The sequence below is a fragment of the Otolemur garnettii genome, unplaced genomic scaffold, assembly GCF_000181295.1.
Source record: "Otolemur garnettii isolate 467f Iridium unplaced genomic scaffold, OtoGar3 scaffold00181, whole genome shotgun sequence".
Lineage (NCBI taxonomy): Eukaryota > Metazoa > Chordata > Mammalia > Primates > Galagidae > Otolemur > Otolemur garnettii.
Window position 1 is genome coordinate 2,082,622 of NW_003852576.1, and position 13,100 is coordinate 2,095,721.

At 41.2% G+C, this 13,100-nt stretch overlaps 1 protein-coding gene and 1 non-coding gene across 15 annotated transcripts in view; one reads left to right on the forward strand and one right to left on the reverse strand.

The window, feature by feature from the left end:
* Window positions 1–13,100, reverse strand: part of APBB2 (amyloid beta precursor protein binding family B member 2) — a 377,881-nt gene that overhangs the window by 250,685 nt on the left and 114,096 nt on the right. The gene's annotated exons all lie outside the window — the stretch shown is intronic.
* Window positions 3,952–4,058, forward strand: LOC111721758. Its single transcript, XR_002770779.1, has one exon. It is a non-coding gene; the product is annotated as a U6 spliceosomal RNA (small nuclear RNA).

The following is a 13,100-nucleotide window of genomic DNA, read 5'->3' on the forward strand; positions in this document are numbered from 1 at the left end:
GAGCCCAGGAGTTGGAGGTTGCTGTGAGCTGTGATGCCACAGCACTCTACCCAGGGGGACAGCTTGAGGCTCTGTCTCAAAAAAAAAAAAAAACCGATGGGTCCATTGCCCAGGATACACGGGTACAGACGGGGCTGTCTACTCAAGGATGACACGTTTATGTTTTAAAGTCCAAATAAAACTATGTTTCTATTACGGGTTACAGAAATTCTTAGACTCTACTGCTTTCTACCATTAACCAACACATTCCAAGTTTTAAACCACAAACTGACTATACAATGGACTTTACTTTGGGAATATAACCATTTGTGAACTGGGAGCTGCCACTATTCACATCTGGCCAGAGACTCGCGCCCACAATCCTTAGTGCTATGAGTGGGCAGAGGAACAGTGGGTGCAGAAGAAAAATTGTGTCTTTCCACTTAAGCTCAGCTTTCTAAGCGATGAGGCAGTTTGAAAATCAGTGACAGAGAACAACCCATGACTACAGAAATGCAAACCAAGGCGTCCAAAGATTTATACTGAAGTGTAAAAACATCAATATTGCCGAAAAGCTGCATCCATCCATCAAATCAGTGTGCTGCAACGTATTTACTCCCAAGTCTCAGGAAGCTGAACCCAGGCAATTTATCTGCCTATGTCTCGGGCTAACCGCACAAATTTTGCAGACGAAGCTAAAAGTTAAGATAGATGAGAAGGAACTGTTGACGGGGACCAGAAAGGCTTCATAAAATAGTCAAATGAAGTAACAGCATGAACACAAATGAGAAAGCCGGTCTCTCTCTGTGGGGCCCCCTGGTCTCTGGAAACTGAGAAAGCCTTTCATGACAAAGAACAGTTACCTTTTGTTAGCTGAACACAACAAGAGTACACACACCCCATAAAAGAGAGCTTAGAAGATAAATTGCAAAGCTTGATGCACGCATATAATTTCTCTTCCTGCGGTGTTTATGTCATAGACGCTTGCCAAGAGATCAATCCCTCAGTCACCAAACTCAAGACCATAAATCACATTGGGGGAAAAAAAATTAATTTTATTTTACTTGGTGATGTAAATGCTCCTTCAAATTCCACCGACTGCCAAATCATCTTTACCACGTATTCTTTTACACAGTCGAGTCCCTCAAAATATCTACCGGCTGCTAAAACAAGAGTTTCATTTCATCCACAGTCATCCAAGGAATTAACGATGCTCACATAGTGTCTTTCAAATCTGTCTTAGTCAACCTCAAATTACCCCCTTGTTTGGGGATCTCAGGACAGGGATTCTGCACAGGAGTTTTGTGTGTCTATCAAAATATGTGGTCTAATCACCGCAGGTCTGTAAAGAACATGGCACAATTCTCTCTTTAGGTTTCAGAAATGAAAAAGAAATAGGAAAAAAACCCCAAAAAACCTCAAAAAGTCATTCCCAAAAGCGGTTTCCAATTTCTGACAAGCTTATAAATCGAAGTCAGTTTTTTAATGTGCAAGTATAAAGCAGGCAAATTCACAGGTAGCCAATGACCTTGCAATGATAGAACCATAATAAGCAGCTATTTACAAAGCAGACTGATGGTATCTAATGCCTGAATTGTTGATACTTAGTGATACAGAAATATTTTTTGTTTTCTTCCCCACTACAAAGGCTTTCTAGACCCTCCAAAAATTTATAGAGAGGGGCTTTATTTTATCTAGTGAAGGTTCTGTTTCTACCCATCACAAGTAGCAGAATTTTAAACTGTTACTACAAAAATCTTTATTGGCGTCTATAATCTCTCAAATACCTTCTCAACGTGAAATTTTTCTAACTCAGTAAATATGACGAGATAGAATTAAAATGGCATTGATGTCACCAAAATCACAGAATGTAAATTGACTGTGAAGTTCTAAAGAAATCATAAAATAGCAAAGTACTGTCATTCATTTGAAAAGGAAGTATCCTAGAAAGTCAGTCAAATGAAGCAAATGCCAATACTCTGCACCTATTATGAACACAGTCTGTAGCAGGCAGAGAAGAGGAAGGAGGTGTGTGACACAGTTAACGGACACGAGGAGCTCAGTATTTTAAAGAAACAACACGTGGAATCTGGATCACAGACCTCGCAGGACACAGGTGTAGACTAGAAGAAAAAGGAGGTTAGACGGGTCAGGTGGAGCCACGTTCTGTCAGGCAAAACTTATTTTATTTTATTACATGTGACATGGTATGCTCACCTTGCATTTTAAAAGACAGCGATCTACAAGGCTGCCAGAGTCAATGTCATATAACTAAGGGGTTTTACCCATCTCTTTCCAGCATCCCTCATCACACTGCAGTATATAATTTTTGATAAGTCCTGGTATTCCACTCGACAATGAGATTATCAAAGTCAGACAGGTATCCTCTTTAATTGCAATTCCTTAGCTGTTGGAAACTACCAAACACATAATAATACAATGTATTCTTGGTGGACAGACAGATCAGTAAATAAACAAATGAATGAATGAACAGTGTTACAACAGCTATTTAGTTAGTGGTTTATTTAAATATGAAGGGTGATTCTTCACAAGAAAAGAGAGTTCAGGGGTCTTCTACAAAGTTAGATTTCATTAAAAAATGGTCAAAATTAATAACCAAAAAAAACACAAAGGAGTTGTTCACTGAAGCATTCCTATGGCAACATAGGCATAGGAAAAATGGCAACAATCTAAATTTTCAATGTTGGACAGTAGGCAGTTTTGTTATGATCATACACCAGACAGATTGTGAAGTCTGTGTATATGTGTGGTTTTTTGTTGTTTTTTTTTTTAAGAGACAAGAGTCTCACTATATCACCCCCAGTAGAGTACTGTGCCATCACAGTTCACAACAACATCAAACTCTTGGGCTTAAGCAATTCTCTTGCCTGAGCCTCCCAAGTAGCTGGGACTACAGGTGCCCGCCACAATGCCCAGCTACTTTTGTTTTCATTGTTGTAGTTGTAGTTGTCATTGTTGTTTGGCAGGCTCGGGCTGGGTCTGAGCCCCCAGCTCTGGTATATGTGGCTGGCACCCTAGCCTCTGAGCCTGTTTTTTTTTGTTTTGTTTTGAGACAGAGTCTCAAGCTGTTGCCAACAGCAACCTCCAACTCTTGGGTGATACTTTTGCCTCAGTTTTTCTATTTTTAGTAGAGATGGGGTCTCACTTTTGCTGAGGCTGGTCTCGAATTTGTGAGCTCCAGTAATTCACCCACCTCGGCCTCCCTGAATCCTAGGATTATAGGCATGAGCCACCATGCCTGGCCAGATTGGGTAGTTTTTGAAAATGACCAATACAAATGCCTACAGCAGAAGGGAATTAAGATATAACAGTAATAAAATTAAGAGAAGCAAAATAGGATATAGGCTATAACTAGAACCAAAAATAAGTACTCGGGCAATAGAAAAAAAAAGACTTGAATGGAATATATATAAAAATACTTAAGTATAAAGGTTTAGAGCCTATAAGTAACTTTTTTCCACTCTAAACTTTTTGTAAATATGTTAATGGTCATTTATGGATCCTATTAATTATTACAATGGTCATTAATAGAACTCGTTTCATCAGATCTAATTGCTGTTAACTGAAAGATGCACTAATATTTTATGTATTAAAAATAAAAACACAAGTGCTGCCAGTAATAGTTGTAAAATGTTAGCAATTACAAGAGACATCAAATTTCAAAGATGTTAAAATGTGAAAAGATGCGTGTCTTAGAATCAATAAAATGGAATACATATTCTAAAACAGTAATGTAAGAAATTTTTTTGGTGAAATAAAATTAATCTTTAGTACTGATTAGATAACAACAAATTATGGAAAAACTGGCAGAAGTCTCTTAAATAAATGATTTGATTTACAAAAAGAAGTTTTGATTAAGGATTAGGGCAATAAAACACACAAGGAGGTTGGGAATGCAGAATGCAGGTGTATACCATGTAGAATTTAAAAAAAAAAACTACAAAACTTAAAAGCGCTTACTTTGGCAATAATTTAAAATTGCAGACGAACTTTATAGAAGATTAGCATGGCCCCTGCACAAGAATGACATACAAATTGGTGAAGTGATCTATATGTTTAATCAGCATTTGATATGTCTGTCAAATCATCATGATGTACACTTTGAATATAGGATGTAATCTTTGTTAATTAAATATTTTTTTAAAAATATGTAGCTAGAAAATTCCTGATTTACAAGGGGGAAAGGAGAATGAGAAAGAAGTAAAGGAACAAGGGAGAAATTAAACTATACCAAGAGGCTTGAACAAGATTCTCAGCTTCTGTATAAAAGAAGTCATGATATGAATTGCTTTGAATGGCATTTCCTTGAATTGTTTTAATACTGAAACTGCCTATGGCTCATAATCACAGACAGGACAATTCCCTAAATCATGGTACTGTCAGCTTTTCTACCTAGGGGAGGTTGAGTAGAGAGAGGCAAGTTCATCAAATTGAAATTTGGAATTTTCAATCCTCTAGTCCTCCAAACTTCCCTAAATCACCCCTTTTTATTAATATTATTAGCTTTCCATTTAATATAATGACAATGAATTAATCTCACCTGAACTTAGACCAGTTCAGCATGAAGAAAATATAAGAAACTTTCAAGAAAAGAATCAAATCACAGGACACTAATTAACTGTTTATAAGAGAGTAACCACAATAATATAACAAATTATGAGACAAGGCCGGGCTTTGTGACTCACACATGTGATCCCAGCACTCTGGGAAACCAACACAAGAGGACTGCTTGAGGCTGCGAGTTCAAGACCAGCCCAAGCAACACAGAAAAATTCATCTCTACAAAAAGTTAAAAAGTAAGACGGGCATGGTGGTGGGCACCTGTAGTCCCAGCTACTCAGGAGGCTGAGGCAGGAGGATCACTTGAGCCCAGGAGTTTGAGGCTGCTGTGAGCTAGGCTGACACCACTATACTGGCCCAGGCATCAGAGTCAGACTCTGTCTCCAAAAGAGAAAAAGAGAAAGAGAAGAAAAAAGAACAAGTTGCAATGGGCAGTGTGACAAAGGGGAAAAAAAGCAGCAGACACATTCAATTTCATTATTTTAAAGCTCTGGTTATTGAAACCCTTTCTACAGGGTGGCCATCAATGTTGTGTGCAATTTTAAATTTCCAATTGCACACAAACTTTATGGCCATCCTGTACATCTATATATCCCAGGCAATAGAGTCTTCTGTATTGCTTAACTACAAAAACAAAATACAGAAGCCCAACACTAATCTAAAATACCAATTTGCTTAGGGTAAGAACGATTACAGATAAAAGTCAAACCTCTGAGAAAAATCAACACAATCAAGAGTTGCTTCTTCAAAAAGTCCAAAACTGACAAACCATTAGGTAGACTAAGAATAGAGGGAAAAGTGTGGCCCGGTGCCCGGTGCCAGCCACGTACACCAGAGGGGCAGGTTGGAATCCAGCCTGGGCCTGCCAAACAACGACAACTATAACTTAAAAAATAGCCGGGTGTTGTGGTGGATGCCTATATTCCCAGCTACTTGGGAGGCTGAGGCAAGAGAATTGCTTAAGCCCAAGAGTTTGAGGTTGCTGTGAGCTGTGACGCCACAGAACTCTACCCAGGGTGACAGCTTAAGACTCTGTCTTGAAAAAAAGAAAAGAGAAGAGAGAAGAGTGAAATAACTAAAATCAGAACTGAAAGAAGGAATACCACTACCGATTCACGGAAATTAAACAGATGATAAGAGCACAACTGAAGGTCAGCAGTGACCGTGACCAGCTGACAGTCACTTGCGAAGGTGGAGATTAGGTGGTATAAGGCTGAAGAGGTAGCTGTGCAGAGGGTCCAGTGCGGGGTGGTTCCAGACCTCCCTAGTCAGCAGCCAATGTCATAAAGTGAACTTCTGTATTCTGTAGGGAATTAAGGGTGTGTTTCGAAATAAGGGATAGAGCCGAAAATGGGAAAGCAGATCGCCCAAAGAGCCAACACAGTACTGGCCACAACGATCAGCAAGATTCCCAAGGGAAAGGGGAAACTTTGAAATCAAGGCACGAAGTACAGGCTTTCCTCACCATGTGCAGATGGTTCCCTTTCCTGATCATTTCAGAGGAGGCATTAATTTAACCCGGAGTCCCAGTGGGTTTCCTTGCAAAGCATCATCACAGGTTAAACAGAGATTTCTAGACAATTCAGGCCGATAATCAGTGGGTGATGAACACCCAGAGTGTCTGCAGTCGGCATCCTTTCTGATGGGCCAGCAACTGGCAGTTAACAGAAGGCTGAGTATCCCTTATCCAAAATGCTTGGGACCAGAAGTGTTTTAGATTCCAGATTTTTTTCAAATTTTTGGAATATCTGCATTATATACTTACTGGTTCAGCACCCCCGGCCCCAAAACCTCAAACTGAAATGCTCCACTAAGCCTTTCTGCTGAGCACCACCTTGGCTCTCAAAGCGGTTCAGAATTTGAAGCATCTGAGCTTTCTGGATTAGGAACGCTCAACCTACGTTTTAAGTCTCACCCTTCCAACAATCACGTGTCTCTCCATCCTCAGTACTTGCTACTGATTCCTGAGCCTGGAAGAACATCAACCTTGGTCAGATATATTCGGTATTTATCCATTTGAGACTTTGGAATTAATAAAAATCCTACTAATAAACTAAGCAGTAGATATGACTATTTCCATTTTATTAGCTAAAGGTCTGAGACTCGGGGAGAACTTACTAACACATAGCCAGTGGCAGAGCCAGAATTTAACTCTAAGATGAACAGAATTTTAGGAATACACAGAAACATTCCCTCTCCTCTACAAATATAATCTCCTTAAAGAGCTAATATTGCTGGGAGCAAGGAACTGTGGGGCCCGAAGGTAAATGCATCACTACCTCATAAAATATGAATATGGAAAAGACTGATTGGCTCGGCTCCTATAGCTCAACCGGCTAAGGCGCCAGCCACGTACACCTAAGGTGGCGGGTTCAAATCCCCAGCCCGGACCCGCCAAACAACAATGACGGCTGCAACCGAAAAATAGCCGGGCGTTGTGGCGGGCACCTGTGGTCCCAGCTACTTGGGAGGATGAGGCAGGAGACTCGCTTGAGCCCAGGAGTTGGAGGTTGCTGTGAGCTGTAATGCCACGGCACTCTACTCAGGGGGACAGCTTGAGACTCTGTCTAAAAAAAAAAAAAAAAAAAAGCAAAGAAAAGACTGATCATAAGTATGTTTTTAATCTTACACCCAACTGTCATACTGCAATTGTGTCAAGCATTACCTGAACACTAAAAGCTTTTACGTATATTTGTATAACAAAACACTAATTTGTTTCCTCAAATCCATGTATAGGAAACATAAAGCCAGTTTAACCCTAAGTATAAAGAGAAAAACATACATTATATTAATGTCCTTGGAGTCCTTATATGAGTATCTATTTGATTAAAACATTATTGTCATTTTCATCAAAAGACACTTAATCAGAAGATTTAAGGGAAAAGTCTGAATTTAACAATCTACCCTCCAATCATTTCCTTAAGCTGTTGACAAAATCTCTGTTCCAAGAGATTATTTCCTTTCCTTTCTATGTAGAAATGCGACTGACCCAAATTACAATTGCTGTGAAAACACTGAAATTCTAAATAAAAATGACCATAAGATTTTATCAAAGGATGCTAGTTCCCCAGGTACTACCTATCATCCTGATAACCTTTAAACCCCCTTTCTCATATGGCTACACCAGCGCCTAGTTGTAACTAAGGTTCATTTTGTTGAAATCAATTGGTTTTTCTCTATCATACATCTGATCCATTTCCGCTACCACTTATTTTCTCTCTTTTCTACTTAGTACTGACCATTATACTAAGATACTGGTCTAATATGTAATCTTACTGGTACTACATCCACGTTAACTCATCAAAGCAGTCTGCACGTTGTAAAGATTTCTGACAATATACAGAAAGCTACAGAATTCCTTTATTAGGAGGAGGGTCATTTAATGTGGACACTTTTAACACAGAGAGGGGTCAGAATCAGAAATTATACTGCAACAGTAGGCACAGCTAAGACAGTCCCAGCAAAATGACACGTATGGCTGTTCAGCTTATTAGGGAAACAAAAACTGCTCTCAGAAGCTAAAAGAAAGGAGTCCACAGAGGGGAAGGAGGCGTGAAGTTTTCACACGTGGGCAGAAAACCTGGAAGAGTCCAATTAGAAGGTCAAAGAAGGTTAAAGTCTCTCCCAAGCATCAGAACCAAACGGCATTTTCAGATTAAACACTGCTTCTCTCTGAGTTACCGAGACTGTCTGTCTGTGTGAAATAAGCCACCCGACGAAATGTGACCTCTTGGCTCACTCACTGGTTCATGGTACTGTCACCCTCACACTCTTCCTTGATGTCACCTGAACTTATCTCCCCATCTGCAAATCTTCTTTCCGGGTTTCCTTATTCTATTTCCCATCACTGAACCAACAGCCACAGTTATGGGGGTACCTGTCGTGCACCAGGCACTATGCTGAGTTACCTCCTACGTAAAACAGGAAATCCGAAGCTGAATTAGACACAGTCCTGCCCAGGTAATTGTTCAAAAGTTGTGTTTGCAAGACTTTGTTTAAAACTCAGTACAGTTTTGCTCCACACTTCTGCAGGTCCTCAAAGAAGTAGAACAGCAAAGTATTCTAGAGAACTCCCTCCTCTATTTGCAGATACTTTTATAGAAAATAATGAGAAACAAACTTTTGTTAAGGCGTCAAATTTCTTTTTTTTTTTTTTGAGACAGAGCCTCAAGCTGTCCTCCTGGGTAGAGTGCCATGGCATCACACTCACAGCAACCTCCAACTCCTGGGCTCAAGCGAGTCTCCTGCCTCAGCCTCCCAAGTAGCTGGGACCACAGGCGCCCACCACAACGCCCGGCCATTTTTTGGTTGCAGCTGTCATTGTTGTTTGGCGGCCTGGGCTGGATTCGAACCCACCACCTTAGGTGTATATGGCTGGCGTCTTAGCTACTTGAGCCACAGGCACTGAGCCTCAAAATCTCTACATCTTAAAAAACTCTATAAAAGCTCTCCCAACCAACACACTACAGCCTTTTGGGGGCACAACGTATTATATACTCTTTCTTGCCCCCCTATTTCCTCTTTGAAGCGGATGAAGAACTGACTGTCTTGCCCACCCCCAAATCAGCGACACCCTGCAGTGTCTAGCACAAAGCAGGGACTCAATAACTATCTGCTGAGTGAATGAATGAATGAATGAATGAAGGGCTTGTGGGTAACGACTTTTTTCTTGATCCCAACTCCTCAAGCTATCTGCTCATTGCTTACGAGGCAGAGCCCTTATACTAACAGCTCTGAGGTCAGCCCAACACTCCAGCTCAGCCCCCAGTCACTTAATAGCGATATAACCTTGAGTGAGTTTTCTGTGCACTCTCTATGCCTTATTTTTCTCGTCTACCAAATGGTCCTGATCATTCTAAATACCTCATTTGTCTTATCTACACAATAGACATTCTGGTATTTGTGAGATTTAAACACAGTTTATGTAAAGAGCTAGGCAAGAAAGTAATAAATGTTGACTGAAAGACTAAAGTGCCATTCTGTTCTGTGGTTCCGGATCAAAATGTAACCATCAAGATCTAATTTGCCAAAGCTCATCTTCATTCAAACAGCAGATATGATAATACACAACTAGAGTCTGTCTGCTGTTAAACATTAAAGGAAGAGTTTAACATCTGCTTTTAAATGTAGGAAAACAGTAATTAGTTAACAAGTAAAAGAGAAGGTGTACAATCCAATCTTATTTTCCTTACCAAAGTATCACAGTATTAAAGGATTACCAGCTTACAGCTGACTGAAGCTTTTTTCCAGGGATCCCAGAGTGGGGCCAGGCAACCCTGGAAATGAGTTTTTCAACTCAGCATTTGCTGACAGCTCCTGCTTTTCACTGACAAAGTGGCCCTTAAAGTCCAAAAACCAAGTCGCCACCAACTACAAGATTTAGTCTGAACAGAGTTCTTATCCAACCGTGCTTGCTCTCCGAGCCATGTAAGATGTAAAGCTTCAAAAGAGGGAACATGGGGCTCTGTATAAATTTTGAAAGAATTTTATAAATTTATTTTAAATTATAAATTTAAGTTTATAATTATAAATTTTATTTTAAATTATAAATTTAATTTTAGAAATTATAAATTTTTTAAATTTATGAAAGAAAACCTCTGTCACGGAGTAGCTCTGTTTTGGCTGTACAACAGTGTTTAAGAGACGCGCTCTGGGCTGTCTCACTGCTCCTTCAGGCCAGGCAGCGGCCAGTGGGGGTAAGAGAAGCTTCTGTGTTCTATTTTCGGAACACCTGAATTCACTGTCCACCAAGGCTTTCGGAGCTATTCAGAGGCCCTCCCTGCCTCTTTTCCAGTAACGTTGGCAGAAAAAAGCTACAGAACCTTCCTAGGCTTTGGTTTCTTTTCTCCCTTGTGCTATTCCACTGAAGATGAAAAAAACAAAACCAAAAGCAAAACGAAAAAACCCAAAGCTTTTCAAAGCCTAGAAGCAAAGTTGATCTCAAATATCATTTTCCATTTTCTTAAAAGCCATCGCTTCCTACTCTACCTGGCCACAGAGTGTGAAGCAAAGCTTGAGCTACTCCCTTACAGTTAATGAGGGCAGATGCCGTCAGCAGTCAGAAGGGAATGTGAACTCTGCTTTACAAACAGCCAAAGGTGACCCTGGGATAAACACGGGCCCCAACATTGAAGTGTTAAATTCCATCCTACAAGCTGGCAATTTTGGCCTCTGTTGAATGATATCTTAGCAAAAGTAGATCCCAAGTGAGCAGGATTTTTTTCTTCCTAAATTTCGGATGAACTAGATCCACGAACCTATGACTGCCACCTGTTCCTCATTTTCCAGACTATTCTTTTGTCAAGGGCCACAGGCGAAGAATACCAACCTATGCAGGCTGACCCCGGGGGCCTCTGCTAATGCCTGCCCTGAACTGTCTCTTTGGTGTCTAAATCCAAGTCCAGCAGAGACCAGAGTGACCGTCAGTGGCCTGAGGTGATGCTACATTAATTCCCTCGGCTTAGCCATTCTCCAGCATATGTGTATTATAAGGCATCACATTGTGGATCATAAATATATATATTCTTTGCCAATTAAAAAAAAAATATATATATATAACGAGGAAAAAAACAAGTGACTTTTAGCACAAGGGCTCCTGAGTTTACAAACTGAGGTCCTTAACCATAGGAATGACTGAAGTTGCTTTCACAGACTCAAAACTATCATGTGGAACATCTGAGTTTTACACCTGCACAGCCATGAAGCAGCATCGGCTTCTGATAAGCCTACAAAAGGGCTCGCAAGACATGCGTTTCAGCCTCCGACAACAAGTCACAAGTTCTGTTTCAGATAAAGTAGCAAGTAGGACTATCCAAAAGCTTAGCCATAGATGCAAATGCCGAGCTCACATCCAACAAGCCCTTCTAAGTTCTGCTGGACTATAACTGCGGCTGAAGCTGTACCTATCTAATAAAAAAGTATTTAATTTTAGAAGACAGATTATTCATTTGATCAAGCATAGTTTAAGTCTTATCAATCCTGTTCGATTGAGCAAGGAGCTACACAAGACCACAAAGTTAAAGAGGCCTAATGCCAGCCCTCAGCATCTTACAGTGTAACACAGTAAACAAAACATGATGTAAATAACCATGACCCAATTCAAGTTACAACAATAAAAGACAAAATCGGGACATGTTATCAGAGAAGTTTAAGGACCGTATTGAGGGAGTTCAACACACAGAAAAGATCATTTCTAAGCACGGCAAAGTGGTTCAAGAGCACAGAGAGTCACACAGTCCTGGGTTCAAGTCTTGACGATACCCCTCCTTAGCTGTGTCACATCAGACAAATAATTTAACCTCCCTGGGTCTCAGTTTCAAAGTTTTAAAAAGGGGTAATAATATCTACCACTCACAACGAAAACAAAATTAAACAGAATAAAGCAGGCAAAGCACTCCCTGCAGTTCCCAGCGCCCTGTCTGGGTCCAGCAAGTGTCGTCAGCAGCAGCCGCTAGCCCCAGACCTGTCACTTCCCCACCTCTCGTGCCTCGCTCCTTCTTTGCCAGTCCCCTCACTGGCCCGTCCAGGGCCTGCTAGAATCTGTCATTAACTCTCCTTTAAAGCTGAGGGAACAGGCTTTCAGGGGGGAGAATATGCCCCGTGACATGCAGGAAGCAGCCCCCATACCCACCTCCAAACCCTTAGGTCCCAGGGTACACTGTTATTTCTTCAATCTAATCCCTCTGATTATTTCAAATACAATTATTTGAATTGAAATATTATTTCAAATACAATCTCAGTCTAATCCCTCTGATTATTTCAAATACAATTAAAAGGCAAGTAAAGAATCCTAGTGTGCAAATTTTAAAAGGCTCTCTCCCCAGAGAGGCCCAGCCCCATAAGTACACAGCTTGGAGAGTAACGTGCCAGGGGACTGCCTGTCCTCCCACCCACGGCCCACACACACCTGTGCAGTGAACAATCTATACAACCTCACTCGGGGACCCTGGGGCGTAACCTTCAGTTTTTTCTTTTCCAAACTATACTCCATGCTGCCTCCCAACTGGTCTTTATAAAACTCCCATCTTATGTTATTTCTCCTACTGTAAATCTCTGGATGGCCACTGTTTAGAAACCCCAGGTCTCTAGCATGGCCCACGCGTGGCCCTCCCCACCGGGACGGAGCAGCCTTTTCAACCCTAGAGCCTCCTCCATGCTCACCGGGCCCCAGGCCCCAGCCTCGGGGGCGTTCTGGCCACTCTCTGAATATGCCCCAAGCTACCCTTCCTCGGTGCCCTGACATACACTTTCTCTCCAGCCCCAACCGCTCTCTCCCTTTCTCTAACTCAGCGCTCAGCATTCGACATCTGCTCTTCACTGTGGCGAGTTCATGTCCTGATTTCTCAGCTGAAATGACCAGCCCTTCATTTCAGCTGAGGGCATTCCCATAGCCTCGTGGTCTGCCTTCCCCACCACCTCACGGGAGTCTGGAGGACACGTCACCGCTGTAAAGTCAGATGGATCAGAACTAGAATCCCAACACAAAACACCTCCCAGCTATGTGAATATAAGTGACTTTCCCCTGAGAGTCCCCAAAATTA